This window comes from Saccopteryx leptura, chromosome 4, assembly GCF_036850995.1.
Source record: "Saccopteryx leptura isolate mSacLep1 chromosome 4, mSacLep1_pri_phased_curated, whole genome shotgun sequence".
Classification (NCBI taxonomy): Eukaryota; Metazoa; Chordata; class Mammalia; order Chiroptera; family Emballonuridae; genus Saccopteryx; species Saccopteryx leptura.
Window position 1 is genome coordinate 53,327,520 of NC_089506.1, and position 9,883 is coordinate 53,337,402.

General features: G+C 43.9%; 1 pseudogene; it reads left to right on the forward strand.

The window, feature by feature from the left end:
• Window positions 1–1,417: 1,417 nt before the first annotated feature.
• LOC136402817 (platelet-derived growth factor receptor alpha pseudogene) lies at window positions 1,418–3,891 on the forward strand (annotated as a pseudogene).
• The last annotated feature ends 5,992 nt before the right edge of the window (window positions 3,892–9,883 follow it).

Genomic DNA, 9,883 nt, shown 5'->3' on the forward strand with positions numbered 1-9,883 from the left:
CTTACTTTTACCTTTTCCTTCAAAATGAACTGGAAAACAAAATTTCAAAACATACCAAGAACTTGAATGCTAAGAAAAAGCAACCACAAACAACTGAACCTGACCTCAAAAGAAAATTAACTTTATAGACCAAGGATGCCTACAGACATAGATAAAGAAATCACTTCCAAAAATACAAGAAAGTATGGAACAAAACTGGTATATAAAAATATACTTGTGTTGCCCTGGCCAGATAGCTCAGTTGGTTGGAGTATCGTCCCAGTGTACAAAGGTTGCTGATTCTATCTCCGGTCAAGGCACATACAGAAACAAATAGATATTTCTGTCTCTCTCCCTTCCTCTCTTTTTAAAAAATCAAACAATTTTTGTAAAAGGTTTTTAAATACTTGTATTAATTTCCTAGGGCTGTCATAATAAATTAGCACAAACTGGATGGTTTAAGAGAACAGAAATTTATTTTCTCATAGTTCTGGAAACTAGAAATTTAAAATCAGTTGTTGACAGGGCCATATCCTCTCTCTGACAGCTCTAGGAAAAAGTCCTTTCTTGCTTATTCCCTTATTTCTGGTGGCTCCCAGCAACCCTTGCATTCCTTAGCCTATAGCTTTATCATTCTAACCTCTGCCTCCACCTTTGCATGGCATTCTTCAGTGTGTCTTTTCCTTTGCTTCTTAACTAATTACATCTTCAAAGACTCTATTTCTAAATAAAGTCACATTTTGAGACTGAGTGGACATGAAATTTGGTTTAAGGAGCACTATAATTAATAAATAATCTCAAATTTTAAAAAATAGTCCCTGAAATTAAAAATTAAAAACACACCCTAATACACCACACCCCCACACACATATACATCTAATAGATGGAGTAAGATTTAGAACACAAAGTGAAAAGATTAATATTAGAAGACACTTAAAAACATATCACTATCAGAAACGCTTAGATTAAGCACACACAAACATCTTAGTAAGGATTGGAAACCCTTAGAAAATATGAGTAAAAATTTTTAAAGTTTTATCTAGCACTTTACCTAAACTGCTCTACATGGAGAGATGATGACCTGCCTAGCAATACAAAACACTTTTTTCAAATGCATGGAACATTTATAAAATCTACCAAATACTATTTCTCACAGGAAGTTTTACAAATTTCTAAGAGTTGTTATACATTTCATCTTCTCTGACCATAATGCAATTAAATTGAAAGTCAATAATAAACATATTTTCAACTTATGCTTAGAAACAGTGTATCTAAATTAATTATATTAAAAGTAAAATCATCATAAAATTTTCAAATAATCCGAAAACTAGATGATAACGAGAATGCTACAATATCATAATTTGTGAAATGCTGCTAAAGCAAGTATTTTGAGGGAAATTCATAGCCTTAAATGCTTTCAGTTTTAAAAAAAAAGGAAAAAAATATGGATTGAGCCGCTCCCAACCTGTCATGAAAGTAGCAGTGAAGATGCTGAAGCCCACAGCCAGATCCAGTGAAAAACAAGCTCTCATGTCCGAACTGAAGATAATGACCCACCTGGGGCCACATTTAAACATTGTGAACTTGCTGGGGGCCTGTACCAAGTCAGGCCCCATTTACATCATCACTGAGTACTGCTTCTATGGGGATTTGGTCAACTATTTGCATAAGAATAGGGACAGCTTCCTGAGCCGCCACCCAGAGAAGCCAAAGAAAGAGCTGGACATCTTTGGATTGAACCCCGCTGATGAAAGCACACGGAGTTATGTTGTTTTGTCTTTTGAAAACAATGGTGACTACATGGACATGAAGCAAGCTGACACCACGCAGTATGTCCCCATGCTGGAGAGGAAAGAGGTTTCTAAATATTCGGACATCCAGAGATCACTGTATGACCGCCCGGCCTCCTATAAGAAGAAAGCTATGTTAGACTCGGAAGTCAAAAACCTCCTTTCGGATGATAACTCGGAAGGCCTTACCTTGCTGGATTTGTTGAGCTTCACCTATCAAGTTGCCCGAGGAATGGAGTTTTTGGCTTCAAAAAATTGTGTCCACCGAGACCTGGCCGCTCGCAATGTACTTCTCGCACAAGGGAAAATCGTGAAGATCTGTGACTTTGGCCTGGCCAGAGACATCATGCATGATTCAAACTACGTATCTAAAGGCAGCACCTTCCTCCCTGTGAAGTGGATGGCTCCCGAGAGCATCTTCGACAACCTGTACACCACGCTGAGCGATGTCTGGTCTTACGGCATTCTGCTGTGGGAGATCTTTTCCCTTGGTGGCACACCCTACCCTGGCATGATGGTGGACTCTACTTTCTACAATAAGATCAAGAGTGGGTATCGCATGGCCAAGCCTGACCACGCCACCAGTGAAATCTATGAGATCATGGGGAAGTGCTGGAACAGTGAGCCGGAGAAGAGACCCTCCTTCCACCACCTGAGAGAGATTGTGGAGAGCCTGCTGCCCGGACAGTACAAAAAGAGCTATGAAAAGATTCACCTGGATTTCCTGAAAAGCGACCATCCTGCTGTGGCACGTATGCGAGTGGATGCTGACAATGCCTACATTGGTGTCACCTACAAAAACGAGGAAGACAAGCTGAAGGACTGGGAGGGTGGCCTGGATGAGCAGAGGCTGAGTGCTGACAGCGGCTACATCATCCCTCTGCCAGACATCGACCCTGTTCCTGAGGAGGAAGACCTGGGCAAGAGGAACAGACACAGCTCGCAGACCTCTGAAGAAAGTGCCATTGAGACAGGTTCCAGCAGCTCCACCTTCATCAAGAGAGAGGACGAGACCATTGAGGACATCGACATGATGGATGACATTGGCATAGACTCCTCAGACCTGGTGGAGGACAGCTTCCTTTAACTGACAGATTTAAGGGGTACCTTCCACCCCTGGAGCCACTGTGGATCCTTTTAAGAAAACCACTTTATTGCAATGCAAAGTTTGAGAGGAGGACTTGGATGATATGTAAAGAGAAGTTCCCAGCCAAGGGCCTCAGGGAGTCTTCTACATGTGAGTGAACGGGATATTTTGAAATGAACTTTCTCAGCATTGCCTCTTGCAATGCTTCAGTAGCATCTCAGTGTGTGAAGTTTGGAGGTAGATGGACTAGGAAATAATGAACCACAGAAGATGAACTTTGTGTTTCGAGGCATTGGTGAGATTCCAACATACACAATTTTTTTGGTTGTTGTTGCAACACAACTACAGCATTGTACTTATGTAAATAACTCTAACTAAGGATGTGTTTAGATTTGTATTAACTATCTTCTCTGGACCTCTGAAGAGACCGACCACTCAGCCCATCCATGTACTTCCCGCCTGAAACCTGGTAGCAGCTGCTGTTGAACTTTCTTGTGAAGTACATGCAAAACCACTTTTGAACCTTAAAAGGTACTGGTACTATATATAGCAACTTACTTTTTTTTTAATGTTAAAGAGATCAAGGCTAATGATTAACCAACCCTGTTTAATAGATTTGGGTCATTTAGAAGCCCAGCAATTCATTTTTATATTGTAATCTATGTTTATAATACTACTGTTATCAGTAATACTAAATGTGTAATATGTAACACGTTTTCCCTACAGTGAAAGCACAATTTTAAAGAAATCCTTACTAAGTAGGTGACAAGTTTGACAGTTGTTGACATTTATATTAAATAGCATATGTTTCTCTATAAAAATATGGTAATAGCTTTAGTGGATTAAATTTAGTTGAACATAGAGAACAAAGTAAAAGTAGTGTCTTCCAGAAAGTCGGAGTTTTTAACTGTATACTGTACTGAATAGGTTCCCTAATCCATGTACTAAAAACAATTAACTGCCCTCAAAAGTAATGGGATTTGAAACAAACAAGCAAAACCCCTAAATCCTAAACGTTCTCAATATAAAGGCATAAACTTATGAAAGAAAAAAAAAAAAAAAAAAAAGGAAAACAAATGATACATTCAGCTCAGGATGCTAGAAACACTACAGAGCAAAAATAAAGAAACAGAAGAATAAAAATTTCTAAATAAGCAGAAATTATTGTATTTCTCTGGCTGGATAGCTCAGTTGGTTAGAGTGTCATCCTGATACACAGAGGTTGTGGGTTCAATCCCCAGTCAGGGTACATACAGGAACAGATTGATCTTTCTGTCTGTCTCTCTCTCTCTCTCCTCCCCCTCTCTCAAATCAATCAATTTTTTAAAAAAGGAATTATTGTATTGAAAGTGGTGAAGAAATATTAGGAGATCATATTTCTTGTGGAATTGGTTATGATCCTAGAATCTGAATGAAAGAAGCTGAGATCCCAGACCCTGGATGGAGAAACTGTAGGTGAGGGATGAAAGAACGTCCCTGAGAGAAGAAAATCCAGATTATTCATAGGGATATAAAGGTGCATTCCTTTCCTCTGCCTTGTCTTTATCATCAAATCTTAAATCTTCCATTTTGGAAGAGAGAACATTTTGAATGTAAAGCCAGGAGCCACGGCCAGGGCCACTATCACAGCAGCCCGGCCCATGCAGGTTCGCATTGGATTCGGACAGTCGGTAAAGAAACAATGGAGCCAAAAACTGATAGGCCATTTTCTTTCATTCTAGCTTGCACCCGGCGGGCAAGTAAAAACACACACTGGGCTCCAAAACCCACTCACATTCAGTGCTCACAAAGCCACTAACTTATCCGAGTTTCCTAGAATCAAAGGTTTCTAGCTCACCAGCCTTATTCTCCTCAGTTCCCCATCTCCTTCCTTCTCCCAAATACAAACTCTGCACAAACTGGCTTCTCACTCAACACTCCGCCATCTTGGCTGCTTCTCCTGGCCACATGGCCTCTTTCTGCTCTCTGCTCTGCTCCCTCTGCTCTCTCATCTAATGACAATCTCAGGAACCAAGAGAGCAAGCTCCCGCTTCGTCCCCACTTTACAGTGCAGAAATCCAAACCCTCAATCCAATATACAAAATAGGGAAGTCTCTAATACAAAGTCACTTCTCTGAGGCATGATTGGATTGTACCACCCCACATCAAAACGGGTGGGAAAGGCTTAATCCCAAAACCAAGCCCCAGGCTACAAGGATTCTACCTGCCCACAGAGACACACATTAATATCACCTGGGCGACGGCCTCTTCGTGGGCAGCGCCGTATTTAACAAAGTGAGCATAATATATTTTATCTCCCCGATATTGAAGAAAAACATCAGGATGCCTTTCCTAAAGGTCAGGCGACGGAGTGGGTGGTAAAGAGGGAAAGTTGATGCTGTTCATACTAGGTATCTGTTACTCGTCTGCTCAGAATATCCTCCTTTTGAGAATTATCACACCCTGCATGCAGTTTTGTTGGGTACTGTTTGGCAGATGAGTTTGTAAAGTTTGTATTTTTAGAGTTTGCTCACTTTTAGTATTACAAAATAGTGCTGGGCAGCACCAGGTATGTGATCTGTGAAATTGCAAATTACCTTCCTGCTTGGGAAGGGCCATTGTTTTGCTAATGTTTGCTGCAGGAGAGATTTTCACACCAGACAGTATTGAAAAGAGAAGGGAGGAAGCCATGTTTCTGCAGAGTTTGTGCAGAGAGAATCAAAGTGTGCAGATGGGAATCAGAGGTGAGGGGTTTTTGCGAGCTCTGCTAAGAGTGGTGGAGCCTTTGATTCTAGGAGAAACCAGAGAAGATTCTCCTGGTTGTGGAACCAGAGAATGTGTCAGTGGCTTTGGGAGCCCTGAGTGAAAGGGAAATGTGCTTTCCCTGTGTGTTTGCTTGCTGGCTAGTGCGAGACTTGAATAAAGGAATGGTGTTGAGCCTAATCCGGAGGGACCCAAAACATGGTAGACACGAACAAAGTCTGTTGATTACACATCAAAGCTTTATTGTCTAGCTTGGCCAAGCAGCGGCAACTCCAACAGAAATCTGAGGGAGAGCACACCGGCCCCTTGTTCTACCTAGTTTTTATAGTTTTGTAAGTGAGAAGTACAGAAGTAAAAAATTGCAATTAGGAGCCCTTTACCACTATTGGTTATAGTCATATGTCCTTTAACATGATAGGACCATGTTCAATTTGCAAGCCATACATCATTTTGGAGAAAACAAAATTTACAAGCCAATACAATGGTAGAAAGATGTCTCTTTACATATTAAAAGGCATTCCTATATTATCTAGTGTTTATCTGCCATCTCTCTGTCCAGAGTCACACGTGTTAACCACACACATTTACAGAGGAGAGGTAGTTTCTGTGGGGATAAATGCCCGCAAATGGCTCATTGCTATAAGGAAAGATTTATTTTGGCTTTTCTCTTCCTGTACCTGGCTAGCCATTCACCCCTTTTCCCACAGGCGTGGTGGAATGTCTGGTGTTAGATTCAGGGAGTACTGATATGCTGGGGCTGCCAAGAGTGTAACTATTGAAGGAACAGGGAGTGCTGATAAGGCCCCTGTGAGGCTGAGAACAAAGAAGGTCAAAGACCCTTATCAGAAGTTTATGTTTGAAATTCGCCACTAAGCTAAAACCGGCCCCTGTTGCTATGCCGGCCCCTGTTGCTATGCTGTGTGCAACCTCCCTAGCCAATAGCTAAACTGCCACATCTGCTTCTGTATTATGCTTGCTCACTTAGGATATAAGGACCTGGCTGTAAGCGCCAGGCACGGCTTCCGTTTGCAGCTCCTTGTGAGCACGGTGTCTCCGGACATCTTGGGAGTTTGCCCCTGCGCAGGTTAAACTGGCCAATAAAGTAACATCTAAACTCCTGAAAGTCTCCGACGTTTGTTCTCGTACCCGGTGGATGCAACATTTTGGGGGCTCATCGGGATTCTCCGTTGGCAGAGTTTTGGGTCAGAGACCGGAAGGACAGCTCGAGCTGAGTAAGTATTCATGGAGGATCCTCATTTGGTTTGGCTTTTGGGCTCCAGAGCACACAATACTGAGGTAGTAGGTGGGATGCTGCCGGTAACCTACCCAGGGCTCTCAGAAGCAGGACACCACTCTCTTTAATTTGGATATTTGGATTTGTTAACTTTAGAGTGACCGGTCACATTAGGAATCCATTTTGCGCTGTGCTGCGTTTTGTCTGAGCTCAAATGACTGAGTTGAGTGTGAGAGAGACAAGTGTGTCCCTTGTGTTAATAGTGTGTGTTGCCTGTATCCTACCCATTCTCATTATTCCTGAGTCATCTGGGATGGGACAACAGGAGTCTGTGACAGGATCCCTGCTCGAGTGCCTGTTGAAGAATTTTTCTGATTTCCAGAAGAGGGCTCAGGGGTACGGAGGTCCGCAGCCGAGTCCAGGTTTCCTCGGACCTTGAGCCAGCTGGAATGGCCTGCATTTAATGTAGGACAGCCCACAGAGGGCACTTTTGACCTTCCAATTTTGTTTGCTGTCAGAGCCACAGTCTATAGGGCTCCCCACCCAGACCAATACCTGTATATGGATGTGTAGGTAGATACAGCCATTTTTCCTCCTCCTCTGGGAGGCGCAGCCATCTTGCCTCCTCCTCCGGGAGGCGCTGCCAGCACCAGATGCTGGCCCACGGGCACTTCCTCGCCTCATCTATGTGCCTTTTTCCACTAGTGATTTATACAATTGAAAACATCAGAATCCCCCATTTTCTGAGAAACCTCAGGGACTAATATCTCTCCTTGAGACCATTTTTTAGGACCCATCAGCCCACATGGGATGATTGTCAGCAGATTTTACAAACCCTCTTCACTTCTGAAGAAAGGGACAGAATAATGAGAGAAGCTGCTAAGGCGGTAATAGGAGAAGAAAGGGAAACTTAGGAGGGAAGAAGGGAAATAGAAGATGTTCTTCCGTCTCAACCTCCTACCTGGGACCCTAATACCGCTGGGGGAAGGGACGCGCTCCTCCAGTATCGCCGGGCTCTGTTGAAGGGGCTCAAGGCAGCAGCTAGAAAGCCAACCAACTTCAGTAAGGTTAGTGAAGTCATCCAGGGAAGAGAGGAATCGCCAGCAGCCTTTCTAGAAAGAATCATAGAGGCTTATAGAGTATATACCCCTCTAGATCCTGAGGCAGAAGAGAACAGGAGACTAGTAAATATAGCCTTTGTGACTCAGGCCGCTTCAGATATTAGGAAAAAGCTTCAGAAGATAGAGGGATTTAAGGGAGAGAATAGAAGCAAGCTATTAGAGATAGCCCAGAAGGTGTATGTCAATAGGGATGATCTGGAGGTTGGCAGGGCGAAGGAAGTTGCCAAAATCCTGATTGCTGCCCAGAAACCTCCCCCCAAAGGGAAAGGGGGACAGCAAAAGGGCCAGGGACGGCGAATAGCCAAAGATCAATGTGCCTATTGTAAGGAGAAAGGACACTAGAAAAGAGAGTGTCCAAGGTTGAAATCTGACAGCCAAGGGCCAAGACAGGGCCCAGAGGTCTTGCTCCAAACTTTAGACTGACGGGGCCAGGGCTCCATTCCCACCAGCTCCCAGGAGCCCATGGTCACCTTAACAGTCGAAGGAAAACCAATAGACTTCCTAGTCGACACGGGAGCCACCTACTCAGTCCTAAAGAAACCACAGGGCCAGATGCAGAAGACAACTACTAAGATAATAGGGGCAACGGGCAAAGCAGAAGCTTACCCATGGGCCACCACAAGAATTACTGACTTAGGTCGAGGCACCATCACCCACTCTTTCCTAGTCATTCCAGACTGCCCTTACCCACTGCTTGAAAGGGACTTATTGCAGAAAGTTCAGGCCACCATAACCTTCCGACAGGAGGAAAGCCCTATGGGGAACAAAGAGGCAGAGGTCAGCATAGAAGTAACTGTCCCACTGTCTGAAGAACACTTACTTGCCACCGTCCTAGAAGATAGGGAGGCCGAGGAAGGGGTTCTAGATGCCCTGCGTGCCCAGGTACCTGAGGTTTGGGCGGAAACCAACCCCCCAGGTTTGGCTGCTCACCAACCATCTGTCCTGGTGCAACTGCTTAGCACTGCTAGACCGGTTAGGATCAAGCAGTACCCGGTCCTAGCCCGAGCTAGACAGGGAATCGCCCGGCACTTGCAACGCCTGCTGGAGGCAGGTATCCTTCGAAGATACCAATCAGCTTGGAACACCCCGCTGCTTCCCGTCCAGAAACCGGGGAGCCAAGACTATGGTCCGGTCCAGGACTTGCAGGAGGTGAATGCACAGGTAGAGACTATTCATCCCACGGTGCCCAATCCGTATACCTTACTGAGCTCATTGCCCCCAACTCATACCTATTATTCTGTCCTAGATTTGAAGGATGCAACATCTGGGAATCCATGTTTTCCTCCCCTTCGCATTTACAATACAATGCCAAGGGCCATCCTGGTTATGCCAATCACACAGTACAGAGACTATTCTCACAATTTCTCTGCACACCTTAACCCAAATTAATAAAATGTTCTTCAAGCCTCTTAAAATATTAATATTAATTCTGTAGTTTTTGGTACCTTACAACACCTGCAGGTGAAGTGGCGCAGTGGCTCCTCAAATGGCCCACCATTTTTTGGCTCCACTGTTTCTTTACCGTCTGCCCAAATCTAATGAGAACCTGAATGTGCATGGACTCAACTGCAGTGACTACTGGCCATACAGGTACTGTATACCACTGTAGAGTATCTCCATCACAGCCCCACTACCATATGAAACCCACAGAAACATGACCCACGATACGTCCATCACATTCCATCTCAGAGGAACTTGAATCTTGAGCGGAATTTCAAAGGGCTGAAGGTACATGGGGATGAATTATCTTTGTGGCAGAGAATTCTGGAGCTCACCTGTTTACTATGTCATGAGGCCCCATTGTTTAATTTCTCCTTTGTTACCATGAGCTATCCTGTCAGTAACCTTGCCCCTTTAAGTTAACAGAATCAGTGTCTGTTGTCCACAAGCAAACACCTCAACTAATTGGAGATTGGTGCTTGAAATGACC